The 21,257-nt window shown below is 44.2% G+C and overlaps 1 protein-coding gene and 1 pseudogene across 1 annotated transcript in view; both read right to left on the reverse strand.

Annotated features, from left to right (window-relative positions):
- The window catches only part of FAM189A1 (family with sequence similarity 189 member A1), a 241,266-nt gene that overhangs the window by 151,864 nt on the left and 68,145 nt on the right, over window positions 1-21,257 (reverse strand). The gene's annotated exons all lie outside the window — the stretch shown is intronic.
- On the reverse strand, window positions 1,577-1,674 carry LOC113880250 (annotated as a pseudogene).

Below are 21,257 nucleotides of genomic sequence, written 5' to 3' on the forward strand. Positions count from 1 at the left end.
TCCCCAGTGGGACCATGAGATGGGAGAGGGTAGGATCAGCCTTTTCTTTTGGTTCATATTGTTTCACGTCTGTCCTCATTTTCTACGGCTGTTGTGACAAATTATTGCAAAGTCAGCAGCTGAAAGCTACACAGATGTGTCATCTTAAAGCTACATGAATGTGTCACCTCACAGTTCTGTGGGTCAGAAGCTAGACATGGGTCTCAGGAGGCTAGACTCAAGGTGCTAGTTGAGCTGCAACCTTTCTCGGGGCTCTGGGAGCTACCCATTTCCTTGCCTTTCCTAGCTTCTTCCCACACTCCTTGGCTCACAGCCCCTTCTTTCATCCACAAAGCCAGATGTGTGATCTCTCTCTAACCCCTCACTGCAGTCACATCTCCTTCCAACTCTTCTCTTCTGCCTCCCTCTTCCACTTAGAAGGACCCTGGTGTCAGCCAGACAATTTGAGACAATCTCTCTTCTCAAGGGCAGCTGATCAGAAACTTTAACTCCATTCACATCCCCTTTGCCTCATAACCTAAAAGATTCCCAGGATAAGACACGGACATTTTTGGTGGGGAGTGGTTACTATTCTGCCAAGCACAAATTCTTACAATAAGCATAAACTTCTTTTGTAATTGGAAACACAAGTCAAATCATATTTAATTATTTTTATTCATTTTTTTATTTTTTAGTGAAAACATACAGCATTTGTCTTTCTCTGTCTGACTTACTTCACTAAGCATAATACTCTGCTGGCCCACCCATGTTGTTACAAATGGTAAAACTCCATTCTTTTTAAGGCTCAGTAATATTCCATTGTGCATATATGCCCCACATCTTCTTTATCCATTCCTCTGTCGATAGACATATAGGGTGCTGACATGTCCTGGCTATTGTGAATAGTGCTACAGTGAACACTGTAGCATTTTGAAGAATGGTTTTCTCCAGATATACGCCCAGGAGTAAGACTGCAGGATCGTATGGTACTTCTATTTTTAGTCTTTTGAGAAACCTCCATACTGTTCTCCATAATGGCTACACCAATTTACATTCCCACCAACAGTGCACGAGGGTTCCCGTTTCTCCATATTCTCACCAACACTTGTTATTTCTAGTCTTTTTGACAATGGCCATTCTGTCAGGTGTGAGGTGACATCTCATTGTTGGGACCATGATCCAACAAATTAGAAAAATATAATGCAACCTTTGAAGCACACAGAATCAAGTACGCCATAAAAGATTTCCATGTAGGAAAAAAAGCTGTTCTGTGGCTGAAACCATGCCTAAGCACCTGTGGTACCCAGCAAATGTGTCTACCCTCACCAAACACACAGCTTCATGGTCTGGCAGGCTGAGGTCCTCTCGTTACCACCCAATTCCCATTCTGTTCAAGACATATACAAGTTCTTTTTTCTTTTTTTTTTCATATACAAGTTCTTAAAGATCGTTTTAGTTTCTTTAAAAAAAATGAGACTAATGCAACTTCCAATTATTTAGTTTTTCCCTTTAATAAATATAATTGCAAGGTCCTTTCCTTGTCTTTCTTTTGCTGAGTTATAGTTGATCTACAATATTATTATTGTTTCAGGCGTACAAAAATAGGGAATGCTCCACAAATTTTTGTATCATCTTTGCACATGAGCCATGCTAATAATCTCAGTATTCTTCCAATTTTGGTGCGTGCATGCTTGCTCGGTCATGTCGGACTCTTTGCGACCCCATAGACTACAGCCCAACAGGCTCCTCTGTCCATGAGATTTGCCAGGCAAGAATACAGGAGTGGGTTGCCACTTCCTCCTCTGGGGAAATCTTCCCGGCCCAGGGATCAAACCCACATCTCCTGCATTGGTAGGCGAGTTCTTTACCATTGCACCACCTGGGAAGCCCAGTTTTGGTGCAGGAGCTACTGAAGTGATCACAAGATGCTTTCATTTCTAATTTAAGCCACCAGGTGTGCTTCTAGAAGCCCTGGCCCACATGTGGATCATCTTTCTGTCCGGACACAAACCCTCCATAAAACAGCACAATGAGAGGAAACAATAGCCTTCAAGAACATGGGGGCTTGGAGTGAAGACACACAGTGGACATTCAGGAGGCCTTGTGGCACCCGTCAGTCTTTCAGCCCTGATGTAGGGATGTTACCAATATGGAATTCGCCTCCTACAGGAACCCCAGGGTGGGTACCCGGGCTCTGAGCAGGGCACCTCTGGTGGAAAGTCGGCCCAGGTCACAAAATCCATTCTGTTCTGTACCCTAAATGTCAGGTACTCATTCCTCCAGTGCCCTGGCATTGAGTGTTGACACTGACCAATGTAATCTTACACATGATGCTCACAGGCAGTCAGAGGAACCATCAACAGACGACAATGTTCATCTCAAGAATGAAAAGAACAGAGTTTTATCTTTCCATGTCTGTAACGAAATAGTTCACACGCAAGCTCCTGAAAACACTTTCCTGATAAATGGTGTGTTGCCTCCGGAAAACTGAAAATGAGACAGCTTGACCAGGTGGATCTGATTTAATCTCACTTTCTCTGTCCGCTACTCCAGGTAGCTCGCCTTGTTTGAAATTAGGTTTGGGAAAACTAATGTGAAAACATCTTTGAAAACAGAATATACACAAATACAATCTGGGTTTTTCTGAGATGATGACTTAGGGGCACTTAACTCCAAGAACACCAACCCCTTATCCCCCAAGGGTCCCCACAGACCCCACCTTCCCTGCTGGTCAGTAAAGGGAAGTCTGGCTTTGAGGAGTCTATGGCAGCAGACCCTCCATGCCACCCCTGAATGCATGCACCTGGTATTGGATTGCCAGATCCAACAAGACCTGCTGGAAATTTGGTGGGACTCTCCTTCATTAAAAACAAATATGGTTCAGCCTTCCCTGGTGGTTCAGTGGATGAGAATCCACCTGTCAATGCAGGGGACAACGGTTTGATCCCTGGTTCGGGAGAATCCCACATACCTCAGGGCAACTAAGCCCAAGCGTCAAACTACTGAGTCCCCATGCCCTAGAGCCTCTGCAACAAAAGAAGCCACTGCAAAGAGAAGCCCGCACACCACAACTAGAGAGTAGCTCCCACCTGCCTCAACTAGACAAAAGCCCATGTGCAGCAATGAAGAACCAGTGCACCAAAAATAAAAATAAATAAGTAAAAAATTTTAAAACAAACAGGCAAACAACAACAACAACAAAACAACAAAAACATGGTTCACTTAGGAAGTTGCTCAAAAGAGATAAGAAAGGACGTTGCAGTCACTGAAGGATGAGCTGGATAAGAACAAGAACCAGGCATTAAGGCACCATTAGTGAAGGATAGGAAAGCCTGGCATGCTGCAGTCCATGGGGTCCCAGAGTCGGACACAACTCAGCAACTGAACAACCACCACCACCACCCCCTGGAGATAACCACTGCTTGTGTTTTGACCAGTTTCCATTCAGGCTCTTTTTTTCCCCCTGCATACCTACATTGTGCAAAATTGGAATTCTACTGTAGCAGGACTCTTGCTATGCTCATTTAACATAACGTGAATATTTCCTTACACCACTGAATATTCCTTGAAAATATGCTATTAATGGGCATATAATTTTAAAGTGGTTACTATAACCATCCTGCAGCCATGCAAGTAACAGCAGCCATGAAATTAAAAGATGCTTGCTCCTTCAAAGGAAAGCTTTGACAAACCTAGACAGCGTATTGAAAAGCAGAGACATCACTTTGCCAACAAAGATCCACGTAGTCAAAGCTATTGTTTTTCCAGTAGTCATGTATGGATGTGAGAGCTGGACCATAAAGAAGGCTGAGCACCAAAGAATTGATGCTTTCAAACTGTGGTGCTAGAGAAGACTCTTGAGAGTTCCTTGGACAGAAAGGAGATCAAACCAGTCAATCCTAAAGGAAATCAACCCTGAATATTCATTGGAAGAACTGATACTGAAGTTGAAGCTCCAATACTTTGGCCACCTGATGTGAAGAGCCAACTCATTGGAAAAAACCCTGATGCTGGGAAAGAGTGAGGGCAGGAGGAGAAGGGGGGATGACAGGATGAGATGGTTGGATGGCATCACTGACTCAATGGACATGACTTTGAGCAAACTCCAGGAGATAGTGAAGAACAGGGAAGCCTGGCATGCTGTAGTCCATGGGGTCACAAAAAGTCAGACAGGAATTAGCAACTGAACAAAAACAACAAAACCATCTGCTACTGCTAGAGATTCAGGTTGCTTCCAATTTCCAACTAAGAAAAATAAAGCCACAGTGAGTAGCCTCACACACACATTTTACTGATATCCTTGATTTTAGTACAAACCCTTCAAAAGAGGATGACTTGACCAAAGGGTATAAATGCTTGTATTCCATAAGATAACAGCCATCAACATTTCCTCCAGTGGGTAGGACAGTATTTGTCCTCCTATGTGCTTACCCACACTGAGGATAAATATTTGAAAGACCTTTTCTACCAGTTGGGTGGAAAAGAAGGGGAAAAAGAGAGGATGGAGGAAGAAGAAGAGAACTGTTCCAATTTGCATTTCTCTGATTACTCATGGGATTCAGCCCTTTCTGTTTGTTTGCCTTTCCTATTTCTTCAATGACCTGCCGGCTAGTGTCTGCTGGAGACATTTTCCATCCGATGGTAATGTTTTCCTATTGATTTACGGCTGCTTTTAGTATAATAAGGATGGATTGGCAGGTAGGCAGTGTTATGTCCTGACTTGCCAATTCTGATGATGGTGCTGGACGCACACAGGGTGCTAATGCTTTTGTGGTCAGCTGTGTCAGTTTTCTCCTTTAACACGTCTTCTATGGCAAGCAGAGTTCTGTGGACCTTCAGCCTGGCATCTGACCCCAGCTCCTTCACTTGCCACCTGGGGGACCCTCTCTTTGCCTTAATTTCCTTGATTGAAAACAAAAGATAATGAGAGTACATTTACTGCATGAGGTCAGTGTGTGGGAAACAATTTGGGTGCTGGCCCTCAATGACCCGTCTCCTGGTCCTGCCCAGGGAGCACTGGGAGTCTACCCCCAGCCTCTACATGAGACTGGAACCCAGTCCCCACAGCAGCACCATGAGATGATGAAGCCCCAGCTGATACCTTCACTGCAGCCCTGAGAGATCCTGGCCAGAGGACTTGGACAAGTTGTGCCAAGATTCTGACCCACAGAAACTGTGACATACGAGCATTGGTTGTTTTCAGCTATAAGGTCTAGGGCTGATTTGTTACACAGCAGGAGAGAACTAACATATAATATTTGGGAAGTGCTCAGAAGAGTGCCATTAACAGACTGCAAAAATAGTCTACTGTTTGGCCACTCCTCCCATGAAAAGATGGAGTCCTTGTCCACTTCTGAAGCTGCTTGACTGTGGCTTGCTTTGACCAACGAAGCAGAAGCTCAGGTGATGGAGAGACCTGACAGGCACCTGCATACAGGTCCTTGCCCTCTTACTACCCTCACAGGCCCCCACCACCATGCCAAGGAACCCATCTGTGGGCTGAGACCACATGGCCCAGTGACCCCTGATGTGCCCCCAGCTTACAATTGGCCACCACTAGACATGCATGAGGCCCTTTACTGCAGACCCCTGAGTGGGCCCATTTATAGAACCGCCTGGCCATGCCCATGCCCAGCACACATTCCCAACCCAACTCATGGGCTGAACAAAGGAGTCCATGGGACACTTACCAACTAATCAATTCATGGGAAACTTACCGTGGTGTATGATGCTTGGTGAAGACCTGACTTACACTCAGCAGTGTTCCCTTCTGAAAATGCAGCACCTTGTTTTCATACACTAGAATCTAAAGGGTTGGGGGATACTTGTCACTTCTATTTATATTTTAGCAAACCTTGAACCAATACTGCATGAGTTCTGTTTTAGTTTGGGCCAGGATAATGTTATATACAAGGCTTCCCAGGTGGCACAGTGGTAAAGAACCTGCCTGCAGGAGATGCAGGAGACTCAGGTTTGATCCTTAGATTGGGAAGATCCCCTGGAAGAGAAAATAGCAACTCACTCCAGTATTCTTGCCTGAGAAATCCCATGGAGAGAGGAGCCTGGTGGGCTACAGTCTTTGGGGTCACAAAAAGTATACCACTAAGCACACACGCACAATGATATATGCTCTTCTTCTGGGCACACGAGGACAAAGTCTCACTAATCTGACTCTACAGAAAATCAGGGAAGTCACAGCAAAGGTGTCAGAGAGGAACAGTGATATGAACCTAGGACCAGAGGTAGAGACAGTCACCATTACTTGAGGAAGGACCCCAGGCCACTGTCCTCTGAAATCAACACTAAACCACCCCAAGTCCCTCTGTCAGTCAGTCATCAAACCCCACAACCTCTCTGCGTACAACCCCGGGCACCAAGGTTTTCCAGCCTCACTAGGTACTTCTCACTGTTACTGTCAGATAGAATCACCTCTTAGGTTTTCATAGGTTCAGTATTTTAATCAAGCTAGAAGTCTTAACCTCATCATGCGAAGATTATCACAATGACCAAGGATTTACCATCCCTAGAGAACGGCATTCAGACAGGTGATGTGACATGGGCAGAGTGGCAAGGCCAGGGACAGTGAAGCTGGGGTCCCAAAGATACCTGGCTTTGTGCAATGAGCGCCCCACCCCTATGCAGCAAGACGTTTGGCCCAGGAAGAGGACAGGGCCATACTCTGTCCTCTGGCCATACTCCCCATACTCTGTGCTGGGGAGCTCAACCTTTGAGCAGTGTCTTCCGTTAATACAATTAGCAATCCAGTCCTTGACTGAAGAGATCAGTTTCCCTTATTGGCACAAATGCCATCAAAGACACGTTAATATGTGACCAGCCTTCATAAGTTAAAAAATGATCTACATTCTAATGCTAAGTATAAATACCTAAAGACAGTGGTTTCACACTAGCCATTCAATTCCAAAAACAGGAACGTATCTGTGTGTCAGTTACAATTCTTAAATTGTCACATCTAACTAGAGTCAAGTCATTAACATATTTGAGAAATTTAGCAATTACAAATAGACTGTCAGGCTTCTTGTAAGCTAACAACTCTTAACACTCACTGGAAAACTACATGTGCCAGCTGACCACCAGCAGAGGCACGAACACCTAGGTCACCAGCCCCTCCCTCCCAATTAATAAGCACTTGGTGGTGAACAAAACCGAGAGGTTAGTCTTCTTAGGAGCCCTAAATTGACAAGAAGTAAAGCTATCCAGCTTTTCAGTTATCTTCTCATCTCTTTCTAGCTTCCATTTAATGGAAAACTTGTCAAGTTACAACTTTATGTGCCTTGCTCTACAGCACTTATTTTCTACAAATGGGATTTTCTCAGGACAATAACTATACTGACAACACTAGGCTGATTGCGAGAAATGTGTTTTTGCCAATTTTCATGAATGTTGGACATGCCTGACACTATCCTAATTTTGTAAATTTACTGCCTTGTTTGTGTGATCTTTGAGATAAATGTATTGTCACAGAAAACCCCGACTACCCTTTCTTTCCCTTCATTTTATAAATGCCAACTTTATTTAACTCTGCTGTCACTTAAGTTTCTTAGCCACATGTAATAGTTGAGACTGTTTATAAGTCAAGGCTTAAACCAATACCCCAAAAATCAGAAAACATGAGTTGGTTCTCCAAAAATTTTTTGATAGTCCAAAAAGTATACCAATATTTTACCCCAAATGGACTAACTATTCAATTGTTAGGGATTTTCTTTCTAATTGTAGTAAAGTACATATAACATAAAATGTACCGTCTTAACCATTTTTTTAGGTAACGGTTCAGGGTGTTCAGTCCATTCACACTATAATCTCCAAAATCTTTTTTAAAATTAATTAATTCATTTATTTTTGGTTGTTCTGCATCTTTGTTACTATGTAGGCTTTTCTCTGTGGTGAGTGGGAGCTACTCTCTAGTAATGGTGCCCGGGCTTCTTCTTGTGGTGGTTTCTCTAGTTGTGGAGCACAGGCTTTAGAGCACAGGTTCAGTAGTTGGACACAGGCTTAGTTGCTCTGATGCATGTGGGACTGTCCAAGACCAGGGACGAAACTCATGTCCCTTGCATTAGCAGGTGGATTCTTAACCACTGGACCACCAGGGAAGTCCCTCCAGGACTGTTTTCATCATGCAAAACTGAAAGTCTGTCCCCATTAAAGACCAAGTTCCCACCCTCCTCCTCCCCTGGCCCCTGACACCTACTAGTCTACTTTCTGTCTCTGAATTTGGCTGCTCTAGGTATTTCGTGTAAGTGGAATAGTACAGTATTTGTCCATTTTGATTGCTTTATTTCAGTCAACATAGTGTTCTCAGGGTTCATCCAGGTTGTAAAATGTGTCAGAAGTTCCTTCCTTTTCAAAGGTGAAAATAGTATTCCATGTTTTGTGAGACAAAGTTCTGTTTATTCATTCATCTGCTGATGGACACTTGGGTTATGTTCTCCTTTTGTTGTTGTGAATAACACTGCTACGAACATGGCTATGCAAAAAATATGAGTCATCACTTTCTGTTGTTTTGTGTCTATATTCAGAATGGGAATTGCTGGATCATATGGTAATTATGTAATATTTTAAGGCTCTACCATGCTGTTTTGTCTTTCCAGGTGGCACTAGTGGTAAAGAATCTGCCTGCAATGCAGGAGACACAAGAGATGAAAGTTTGATCCCCGAGTCGAGAAGATCCTGTGGAAAAGGAAATGGCAACACACTCCAGTTTTCTTGCCTGGGAAATCCCATGGACAGAGGAGTCTGGAGGGTTACAGTCCATGAGGTCGCAAACAGTTGGACATGATTGAGCATGCATGTCCATGTACCCAGTGGACAATGAACCTGAGAACAAGATAAGATCAGTTATAAAAATGAAGAAATGGTAACCATCTGTGATACAACAATCCCAGTTCTGGGTATACCCCCAAAGAAGGGAAAGCAGCAACTTGAAAACATACTTGAACACCCATGTCTATAACAGCATTTTATTCACAACAGCTGAAGGGTGGAAATAACCCAAGTGTCCATCGACAGATGAACGGATAAACAAAGCATGGTCCACACACACACAACAGAATATTTTTCAGTCTTAAAGAGGAAGGAAATGCTGATGTGTCAAAGCATGGATGAACCACGGGACACCATGCTGTGTGGAACACACTGACCACACAAGACTTACTGACATGACAGGGTAGGGCGTTAAGAAGGAGAGGGTGGGATGAATGGGGAGAGTAGCATGGAAACATATACACTAACATATGTAAAACAGATAGCCAGTGGGAATTTGCTATATGACTCAGGGAACTCAAACTGTTGCTATGTGACAACCTAGAGGGGTGGGAGGTGGGAGGGAGGCTGAAGAGGGAAAGGACATATGTATGCCTATGGCTGATCCATGTTGATACATGGCAGAAACCAACACAATACTGTAATTAACTTTCAATTAAAAGATAAATAATTAAAAAAATAACTCACAGTGTGTGATCCCACTTTGTTGAGGTCCCTGCTGCTGTTGCTGCTGCTAAGTCGCTTCAGTCATGTCCAACTCTGTGCGACCCCATAGACGGCAGCCCACCAGGCTCCCCCGTCCCTGGGATTCTCCAGGCAAGAACACTGGAGTGGGTTGCCATTTCCTTCTCCAATGCATGAAAGTGAAAAGTGAAAGTGAAGTCGCTCAGTCGTGTCCGACTCTTCACGACCCCATGGACCGCAGCCTACCAGGCTCCTCTGTCCATGGGATTTTCTAGGCAAGAGTACTGGAGTGGGGTGCCATCACTTCCTCTGTGTTGAGGTCCCAGAGCCATCAAATTCATAGAGAAATCCAGTGGTGGTTCCCTGGGGCTGGGGGAGGGGAGGATGGGGAATAAGTGTTTATAGTGGGTGTAGAGTGTCAGTTCTGCAAGATGAGAAAGACTTGGAAAGGTAATGGCTGCACAGCAATGTGAATGTCATTTTTTTTTTAAGTTGTATTGAAAAGTGAAAGTGAAAGTCACTCAGTCGTGTCCAACTCTGCGACCCCATGGACTATACAGTCTATGGAATTCTCCAGGCCAGAATACTGGAGTGGGTAGCCCTTCCCTTCTCCAGGGTATCTTCCCAACCCAGGGATGGAACCCAGGTCTCCTGCATTGCAGGTGGATTCTTTACCAGTTGAGCCACAAGGGAAGCCTAAGAATACTGGAGTGGGTAGCATATCCCTTCTCCAGTGGATCTTCCCAACCCAGGAATCAAACCTGGGTTCAATCTGCATTGCAGGCAGTTTCTTTACCAATTGAGCTATGAGGGTTTTATTGAAGTATAGTTGATTTACAAAGTTGTGTTAATTTCTGCTATACAGCAAAGTGATTCAGTTATACATATATATTCTGTTTCATGTTCTTTTCCATTATGGTTTACCACATGGTTCCATGTGCTATACAGTAGGACCATGTTGTTTATCCATCCTATAGATAAAAGTTTGCATCTGCTAATCCTAAACTCCCAAGCCTTCCCTCCTCCACCTCCCCACCCACCCCAGCAACAAGTCTGTTCTCTGTGTCTGTTTCTATTCCGAAGATAGGTTATGTCATATTTTATTTTGTGTGTTTTTTTATTTTATTTTAATTGGAGGATAATTACTTTACAATATTGCGATGGTTTCTGCCATCCATCAGCATGAATCAGCCATAGGTATACATATGTCCTCTCCCTCTTAAACCTCATATTTTAGATTCCACATATAAGTGATATCATATGGTATCTTTCTCTGATGTACTTCACTTGCACGATCATCTCTACATCCATTTGCACGATCATCTCTACATCCATCAAACAATGTGAATGTACTTAATGCCACTGAGCTGTATACACTTAAAAATGGTTAAGATGGTGAGTTTCATGTTATGGCTATTTTACCACAATAAAAAATAATAACAAATGTCCTTTTCCCCCCATAAAACTGGAATAAAAGCAGACAAGGAAGAGACCCTGGGACTCCCTGGGGCTGGGGTGTGCGTGCCCAGGGCAGGAGGGGCAGCTGTTTTCATTATCAGCCTGTCAGTGCTGTCTGACTTGAACTCTGTTGTGCACTAGATGGATTTTTTAATATTAATTTTAGAACATAATGGGGAGCAGTGGAGATGAAAAGAAAAGCAAATTGAGGAAGCCGTGTGCCAATAAGCCGGGTGTCAATCATGGACAGACGAGAGGGGATTATCCAGCAGAAGGCTCAGGCGTGCTCAGGAGTGGAGTGTCAGGACAAACCCTTCTTGCTTTCCCTTTTAATAAGGTCATGAGCTGGGGGATCAGAGGAATGCTAAAGAGACGAGGGCCTTTGCTTCAGCAAGATGTTAGTGTGTGGCCAGAGCAGCCCCCACTGTGTGATTGGGGGTCCTGGACCTAAGCCCTGACCTGGAGAGAGGACGGGTTCAGGACAAGAACACAAGGATTATGACATCAGCCTGCGACCTCACTCCAAGGTGAAATCATCTCAACTGTCTGGAATGCTAAATTTTAAAGTAAGCAGATGAACTCATCAGTGTTACAAATGTTTTGCATTTTGATACCAACATTCATAAATGCCATGAGTAGCAGACCACAGACAAAGGAAGGAAGTGGGGGTGGATTCTGGGTGGCCACCGGCTCCTCTGAAAGCAGTGAGCTACGTGGGTGGGAGCTGCCCAGGCCACAGTGGGAATGGTCACTGGCCAACACCCCACCCTGCCAAGTCCAGAAGGGCAAGATGTCCAGAAACCACCAGATGAAAACTGGGCAACAAGGCTTTGAATGTGCAAGTAGAACAAAAGCCACACAAGGAACGGGATGAAGAACTGGGTTCTCCACTTGAAGGACTCTGATGTGAAGAGAGGAAGAGCTGGGGAAAGGAGGATCATTGTGCAAAATCAGACTTGGCTCCGGTTTGACAACAGAGATCCCTATAGTTGGCTCTAGGACGCCAGGTACTCCCAAGTCAGAAATACCATGGACAGCACCCTGCATTCTGCAGAGGGGTGATTTAACGGAACTGTAAATACCTAATATTCCACAACAATAAGAACAGAAGCAGCCATGAGAAAGAATAACTGACATTTATTTGGTTTAAACCACAGCCAGGCAATCCTCGCTACACTTTCATTGCATGCTCACTCGGTAATTCCTTGTTATCTGAATTTTATGATTCATTATAAATATTATCAACAAACCCCCCAAAAATGAGGATATTTGATTATACATCATGAGTTCTTCAGGATGACAGTTGCAGCTAAATGATGGCGGGGGAAGGAAAGGGTGGGATGAACTGAGAGTGTAGCATTGAAACATACACACTACCATGTGTAAACTGTTGGATATGTAAAGATTTTCTTATATAATGCTAGTTCAGGACTCTAGCAACTGTGAGGCTATGCCCCAAAAGTGTAAATATCAATTTTTTAAAAAATTTATGGGACTTAACTGGTGGTCCAGTGGCTAGGACTCTGAGCTCCCAGTGCAGGGGGCCTGAGTTCAATCCCTGTTTGGGGAGCTAGATCCCATGCCACAACTAAAGAGTTCACATGCTGCAACTAAGACCCAGTGCAGTCAAATAAATAAATATTTTTTAAAAAATTTCTTCTGGATTAAAGTCGTATCTCTCACAGGACCTGCACATAGGCCATCTCAGCAACCCTGCTTGGACGAATGCTGGGAAATATCTTCCCCTAAGGATCCAGCCAGGATGAGGCTGACACAGAATTCAGGGGGTGCCCATGGTGACCCCCTCATCCCATTCTGACAGTCTCCTTCCCCAAAATTCTGACACTTGCTACAACATGGACACACCTTGAGGACATCATGCTAAGTGAAACAAGCCAGTCACAGAAGGGCAAATACTGTGTGACTCCTCTTCTACGAGGTCCCTGTGTGTGCCTGCTTGCGTGCTCAGTAGCTCAATCATGTCCCATTGTAGCCTGGCAGGCTCCTCTGTTCATGGGATTTCCCAGGCAAGAATACTAGAGCGGACTGCCATTTCCTCCTCCAGGGTATCTTCCCGACCCAGGGATCATACCCAGGTCTTCTGCACTGGCACGTGGACTCTACCACTGAGCCACCTGGGAAGGAGTCAATTTCCTAAAGGCAGAAAGGAATGGTGTCAGGACGTCCTTGGTGGTCCGGTGGTTAGGACTCCCTGTTTCCAATGCAGAGGGTGTGGGTCTAATCCCTAGTCATGGAACTAAGATCCAACATGCCACTCGATGCAACCAAGAGTTTTTTAAAAAAAGAAAAGAAAAACTAGATGGTGGGTGCCAGGGGCTGAGGCAGGGGCGAGCAGGGAGTTAGTATTTCATGGGGACAGAGTTGCAGTTTTGCAAGATGAAAAGAGGGAAAGACAGATGGTAGTGAGGTTTGCAGAGCAATGTGAATGTACTTAATGCCACTGAACCGTACACTGAAAAATGGTTAAGAGGGTATATGTTTCTTATGTGTATTTTGTTGCTGTTGTTCCATCGCTCAGTTGTGTCCAAATCTTTGCAACCCCATGGGCTGCAGCACACCAGGTTTCCCTGTCCTTCACTATCTCCCAGAGTTTGTTCCAGTTCATTTCCATTGAATTTGTGATGCTGTCTAACCATGTGTATGTGTATTTTAACAAAATTAAAAAATTTAAAAAAATCTTCTAGTCCCAAAGGCTGCTTTCCATTCAAATCTCCCAGAAGGAAACCAGCAGGGTCCCCTCCAGGGACCCCAGCTGCAGGCAGGAGTTCTCCTAGAAAAATTGCTCCCTCTGTATTTCTCTCCACACTTGAATTGTCTTTACCACCATGGGAATATCTTACTTTCTTTTCCAAAATCAGCGCCCTTGAGTACCCAGAAAGAATAGTGAAAACCACTGATTTTCTACAAGCAAGCAGCAGGGGGTTGGTAGCAGGTATGTTCAGTACAGCTTTGGAAACTGTAGAATGGATTTCTTCACATCACCAAGAAGAGGCTAAGACAAGAGCAAACAATTGATGCCAAATTAAATAACCCTTAACAAACACACCACAGAAAATCACAACATGCTTATAAACACTGGCATAGAAGAGCAAAGCTGACTGAGGAGGAAGGGGAGGCCGCAACCACCATGTTGGCTCCGTTTCTGTTACCCAATTCGCCATGAGCACAGCAGTCCTGGGCCAGAAAGTCCTGTTCCCCAGTTACACATTTCCTGTGAGCAGGGCAGTCTTGTCCTCAGGGCTCACCCCAGGACAAACTTCACCTCAACTGACCGCCTCCCTCTCTCACACATCCCTGCAGGCTAAGCCAGGGGGGTAAATTTTTGTCACTGGGGCCCCCAGCCCAGCCCAGCCCACCCCCTAGGACGGCTGACACTGCCAGGCAATCAGCCAGGCAAGAAGCTACAGCCAGGTCAGTAGCTTCTCAATCCTTCCAGAAACTGCTGGAAGCCACAATACACTGATGGGCACCAGAAGACCAAGTAACGGAGTCACCTGTGCAGTCCCAGAAGCTACCAGTCAGCCACAGTGACATAGAAGGGGCTCTGCCTTCCAGGTGTCAGAGATGAGATAATCCTTCAAAGATGCTGAGCAATTCCTTCCTTGGAATTTTACTGTGAACTGTCCCAAGTTTATTATTTATTTTTAGAAGATGGCAGAGTAGAAGCACATGCGCTCATCTTCTCCTGAGAGAACTCCAAAATTACAACTTGCTGTTGAATCACCATCGAAAGGAGAAGGTTGGATCCCACCAAAAAAAGATACTGCACATCCAAGGGCAAAGGAGAAGCCCCAGTAAGATGGTAGGAGGGTCAAAATTGCATTTAGAATCAAACCCCATACCTTCCAGAGATGCTGGGAGGGCTCAAACAAAACCTTGTGCGCACAAGGACACACAGACCCCACAGAAACTAAGCCAGACCTATATTTGAGTCTCCTGTAGAAGTATGAGTCAGCAGTGGCCTGCCACAGGGTCAGGGACTCTGGATGCAGCTACCTGGCCACACAGGCTGTGGCCTAAGCCCTCTTGGAGGTCACCATTAACCTCACTGTAGAGCTACTGAGCAGATGACCCACAAACTGCAGAACAATTATATCAAAGAAATTCTGACACTGTTAAGAAAGTTCTAGGACCCACAACAGATTTCCAAACCTGGGGATCTGGCAAAGGGACTGAGAACTCCCAGAGAATTTGACTTTGGAGGCCAGTGGGATTGATTACAGAACTTACACAGGACTGGGGAAACAGACTCTTGGAGGGCAAGAACAAAACCCTATGTGCATCAGAACCCAAGAAAAAGGAGCAGTGACCCCAAAAGAGACTGACCCAGACTGGCCTGTGAGTGTCCCCAAGTCTCCAGTGGAGGCATAAGTGGGCAGTGGTCTGCTGCAGGGTAGGGGGCACTGAGTACTGCAGTGAATGCCTGAAACCTTTTGAGGGAGGTCGCCATTATCTTCGCTACCTCCACCATAGTTTGGTCTCAGGTCAAACAACAGGGAGAGAAAACAGCCCCATCCATCAACAGAAAACTGGTACTGAGCATGGCCCCGCCCATCAGAACAAGACCTAGTTTCCCCCACAGTCAGTCTCACCCATCAGAAAGCTTCCATAAGCCTCTTATCCATCAAAGGGCAGATAGAATGAAAACCACAATCACAGAAAACTAATCAAATTGACCACAGCCTTGTCTAACACAATGAAACTATGAGCCATGCTGTGTAGGGCCACCCAAGATGAACAGACCATGGTGTAGAGTTTTGACAATACGTGGTCCACTGAAGAAGGGAATGGCAAACCATTTCAGTATTCTTGCCTTGAGAACCATGATCAGTATGAAAAGGCAAAAAGATATGACACTGAAAGATAAACTTGCCAGGTCAGTAGGTGCCCAATATGCTACTGGAGAAGAGTGGAGAAATAGCTCCAGAAAGAATGAAGAGACGGAGCCAAAGTGAAAACTAGGCCCAGTTGTGGATATGACTGGTGATGGAAGTAAAGTCTGATACTATGAAGAGCAATATTGCATAGGAACCTGGAATGTTAGGTCCATGAATCAAGGCAAATTAGAAGTGGTCAACAGGAGATGGCAAGAGTGAACATCGACATTTTAGTAATCGGTGAACTAAAATGGAATGGAATAGGTGAATTTAACTCAGATGACCATTATATCCTCTACTGTGGGCAAGAATCCCTTAGAATAAATGGAGTAGCCCTCACAGCCAATAAAACAGTCTGAAATGCAGTACTTGGGTGCAATCTCAAAAATGACAGAATGATCTCTGTTGTTTCCAAGGCAAACCATTCAATATCACAGTAATCCAAGTCTATGTCCCAACCAGTAATGTTGAAGAAGCTGATATTGAATGGTTCTATGAAGACCTACGAGGCCTTCTAGAACTAACACCCAAAATAGATGTCCTTTTCATCATAGGGGACTGGAATGCAAAAGTAGGAAGTCAAGAGATACCTGGAGTAACAGGCAGGTTTGGCCTTGGAATACAAGATGAAGCAGGGCAAAAGCTAACAGTTTTGCCAAGAAAACACAATGTTCATAGCAAATACCCTCTTCTAACAACACAAGAGAAGACCCTACACATGGACATCACCAGATGGTCAATACAGAAATCAGACTGATTATATTCTTTGCAGCCAAAGATGGAGAAGCTCTATACGGTCAGCAAAAACAAGACCAGGAGCTCACTGTGGCTCAGATCATGAACTCCTCATTGCCAAATTCACACTTCAATTGAAGAAAGTAGGGAAAACCACTAGGCCATTCGGGTATGACCTAAATCAAATCTCTTATGATTATACAGTGGAAGTGACAAATAGATTCAAGGGATTATATCTGATAGACACAGTGCCTAAAGAACTATGGATGGAGATTTGTGACACTGTACAGGAGGCAGTGATCAAAACCATCCCCAAGAAAAAAGAAATGCAAAAAGGCAAAATGGTTGTCTGAGGAGGCCTTACAAATAGCTGAGAAAAGAAGAGAAGCAAAAGGCAAAGGAGAAAAGGAAAGGTATACCCATTTGCATGCAGAGTTCCAAAGAATAGCAAGGAGAGATAAGAAAGCCTTCCTTAGTGATCAATGCAAAGAAATAGAGGAAAACAATAGAATGGGAAAGACTAGAGATCTCTTCAAGAAAATTAAAGATACCAACGGAACATTTCATGCAAAGATGGGCACAATAAAGGACCAAAAATATATGGACCTAACAGAAGCAGAAGCTATTAAGAAGAGGTGGCAAGAATACACAGAAGAACTATACAAAACATATCTTAATGACCCAGATAACCACGATAGTGTGATCACTCACCTAGAGCCAGACATCCTGGAATGTGAAGTCAAGTGGGCTTTAGGAAGCATCACTACAAACAAAGCTAGTGGAGGTGATGGAATTCCTGTTGAGCTATTTCAAATCCTAAAAGATGATGCTGTGGAAATGCTGCACTCAATATGCCAGCAAATTTGGAAGACTCAGTAGGGGCCACAGGACTGGAAAAGGTCAGTTTTCATTTGAATCCCAAAGAAAGGCAATGCCAAAGAATTTTCAAACTTACTGCACGATTGCACACATCTCACATGCTAGGAAACTTCCAGATGTTCAAGCTAGATTTAGAAAAGACAGAGGAACCAGAGATCAAATTGACAACATTCACTGGATCATCGAAAAAGCAAGAAAGTTCCAGAAAAAATCTACTTCTGCTTTATTGATTATGCCAAAGCCTTTGACTGTGTAGATAACAACAAACTGTGGGAAATACTTCAAGAGATGGGCATACCAGACCACCTTACCAGCCTCCTGAGAAATCTATATGCAGGTCAAGAAGCAACAGTTAGAACCAGACATGGAACAACAAACTGGTTCCAAATTGGGAAAAGAGTACATCAAGGCTGTATATTGTCACCCTGCTTATTTAACTTACATGCAGAGTACATCATGCAAAATGCTGGGCTGGATGAAGCACAAGTTGGAATCAAGATTGTCAGGAAAAATACCAATAACCTCAGATACGCAGATGACACCACCCTTATGGCAGAAAGCGAAGAAGAAATAAAGAGTCTCTTGATGAAAGTGAAAGAGGAGAGTGAAAAAGGTGGCTTAAAGCTCAACATTCAGAAAACTAAGATCATGGCATCCCGTGCCATCACTCCATGGCAAATAGATGGAGAAACAATGGAAACAGTGACAGACTTTATTTTCATGGGCTCCAAAATCACTGCAGATGGTGACTGCACCCATTAAATTAAAAGACGCTTGCTCCTTGGAAGAAAAGCTATGACTATCCTGCTGCTGCTGCTAAGTCGCTTCAGTTGTGTCTGACTCTGTGCGACCCCAGAGACAGCAGCCCACCATGCTTCCCCGACCCTGGGATTCTCCAGGCAAGAACACTGGAGTGGGTTGCCATTTCCTTCTCCAATGCATGAAAGTGAAAAGTGAAAGTGAAGTTGCCCAGTCGTTCCTGACTCTTAGCAACCCCATGGACTGCAGCCTACCAAGCTCCTCTGTCCATGGATTTTCCAGGCAAGAGTACTGGAGTGGGGTGCCATTGCCTTCTCCGATGACTATCCTAGACAGCATATTAAAAAGCAGAGACATTACTTTGCCGACAAAGGTCTGTCTAGTCAAAGCTATGTTTTTTTCAACAGTCATGCATGGATGTGAGAGTTGGACTATAAAGAAAGCTGAGTGCTGAAGAATTGATGCTTTTGAACTATGGTATTGGAGAAGACTCTTGAGAGTCCCTTGGATGGCAAGGAGATCAAACCTGTCAACCCTAGAGGAAACAGTCCTGAATATTCATTGGAAGGACTGATGCTAAAGCTGAAACTCCAATACTTTGGCCTCCTGATGCAAAGAACTGACTCATTTGAAAAGACCCTGAGGCTTGGGAAAGATTGAAGGCAGGAGGAAAAGGGGGCAACAGAAGATGAGATGATTGGATGGCATCACCAACTCAACGGACAAGAGTTTGAGCAAGCTCCGGGAGTTGGTGAAGGACAGGGAAGCCTGATGTGCTGCAGTCATGGGGTCGCAAAGAGTCGGACATGACTGAGCAACTGAACTGAACTGTCCCAAGTTTTAAGTGCTAGCAAATAAACACTTAACAGTGCAAGAGCCAAATAAAACACGTCTGGAGGCAGACAGCCACCTGTGGCCCTCGGTTTCCCGACCTCTAAACTAAAAGATATCCTTCAGTGCTCAGGGTGAACATGAAAATGTAAGTGTTAAAAGAAAAAATAAAAAAAGAGGATGGGGAAGGAAATGGCAATCTACTCCAGTATTCTTGTCTAGAAAATCCCACAGACAGAGAAGCCTGGTGGGTTATAGTTCATGAGGTCAAAAAGAGTCAGACAGGACTGAGCAATACCAAAAAATCCCAGTCAATCCAGTTTTTAAAATGGGCAGAGTATCTGAATAGGCATTTTTCTAAAGGAAATACAGATGACCAAAAAGATACATGAAAAGATGTTCAAGATCGTTAATCACCAGGGAAATGCAAATCAAAACTACCGTGAGATATCACCTCACACCTGTCAGAATGGCTGTCACCAAATAGACAAGAAATGACAAGTATTGGCATATACGTGGAGAAAATGAAACTGTTGATGGGAATATAAATTGGTGTTGACACTCTGGAAATCAGTATGGAGGTTCCTCAAAATATTAAAAATAGAATTAACATATGATGCGGCAACTCCACTTTTGGGTATATATCCAAACAAAAACATATATATATATATATGCATATATATCTCATATATAAAAGATATATATGCAGCCCCTTGTTCACTGCAGCATTATGTACAACAGCCAAGACATGGAAACAATCTAAATGTCTATCCATGGATGAACAGATAAAGAAAACACACACACACACACATATATAATATATACACACATACACACAGTGAATGTTATTCCATAGTCAATTCAATTATTCAGTATTATTCATGTTTAAAAAGAATGAAATCTTGCCATTTGTTACAACATGGATAGACACTGAAGGTATTATGCTAAGTGAAACAAGTCAGCCAGAGAAAGATAAGTGCTGTATGAATCTTATATGTGGAATTAAAAACAACAACAACAACAACAAAACAAGTTCATATATACAGAGAACAGACTGGTGGCTGACAGAGATGGGTGCTGAGGAAGTTTGGTGAAATGAGTGACCACAGATACAACTTGCAGTTATAAAATAAGTGTCCTGGGAATGTAATGTACAGCATGGGGACTACAGTTAGAAATACTGTGTTGTGTATTTGAAACTAGATAAGAGAGTAGATTGTTAAAGTTCTCATCACAAGAAAAAAACAGTGACAATGTACGTTGATGGACGTTAGCTAGACTTGGGGTAACCAATACAAATATTGAATCATTATGTTGTTCCCCTGAAACTAATACAATGTTATATGTTAATTACGCCACAATAAAAATAATTAATCTTTAAAAAACAACAGAGAGGTCTTCCCTGGTCGTTCAGTGCTAAAGAATCAGACTGCCAATGCAGGAGATACAGGTTGAATCCCTGGTCTGGGAAGATCCCACATGCTGCAGAACAACTAAGCCAGTTGTGTCCAGCTCTTTGTGACCGCATGGACTGTAGCCTGCCAGGCTCCTCTGTCCATGGAATTCTCCAGGCAAGAATACTGGAGTGGGTTGTCATTCCCTTCTCCAGGGGATTTTCCCAACTCAGGGCTCAGTAGTTGCAGCTCCTGGGCTTGAGCCCATGCTCTAGAGCCTGGGAGCCACAACTAACGAGTCCGTGTGCCCTACAGCCCGTGCTTGGCAACAAGAGAAACCACTGCAATGAGAAGCCCAAGCACCACAACTAGAAGTAGCCACTGCTTGCCACAACCTGACAAAAGCCTGAACAACAACTAAGACCCAGCACAGCAAAAAATAAATTTATATTATTTTTTAAAAAAACAGAGAGGCAGGGTGGGGTGGGGTCCACAGGCATAGTCTGGGGGCCTGTGTCACCTGCACAATGCTGACAATGACCCAGCTCTGAGGACCAGATGGGGATGGACGCAGCTCCTGGGCCAATGCAGGCTCACAGCAGGTGCAGGACCCTGTAAGCTCTGTGTTTGCTGCGATCACCATCCAGTTGAGCAGGAGAGCCACACACCAGGCTCTCCCTTCCGTACAGGCTAGGCTCTGTGATGACTCTGCTGCTGGAAGACGCCCCCCTTGGCTCCTGTGACAACCTCCTGCAGCCCCAGACATGGACACTCTCAGCTCTACGGACAGCAGTCAACTCTGAACCAAGGCACCCAGCAAAACAAGAGAGCAAGAGAGACACCATGGGAGCAGAGAGAAGGG

This window comes from Bos indicus x Bos taurus, chromosome 21, assembly GCF_003369695.1.
Source record: "Bos indicus x Bos taurus breed Angus x Brahman F1 hybrid chromosome 21, Bos_hybrid_MaternalHap_v2.0, whole genome shotgun sequence".
Classification (NCBI taxonomy): Eukaryota; Metazoa; Chordata; class Mammalia; order Artiodactyla; family Bovidae; genus Bos; species Bos indicus x Bos taurus.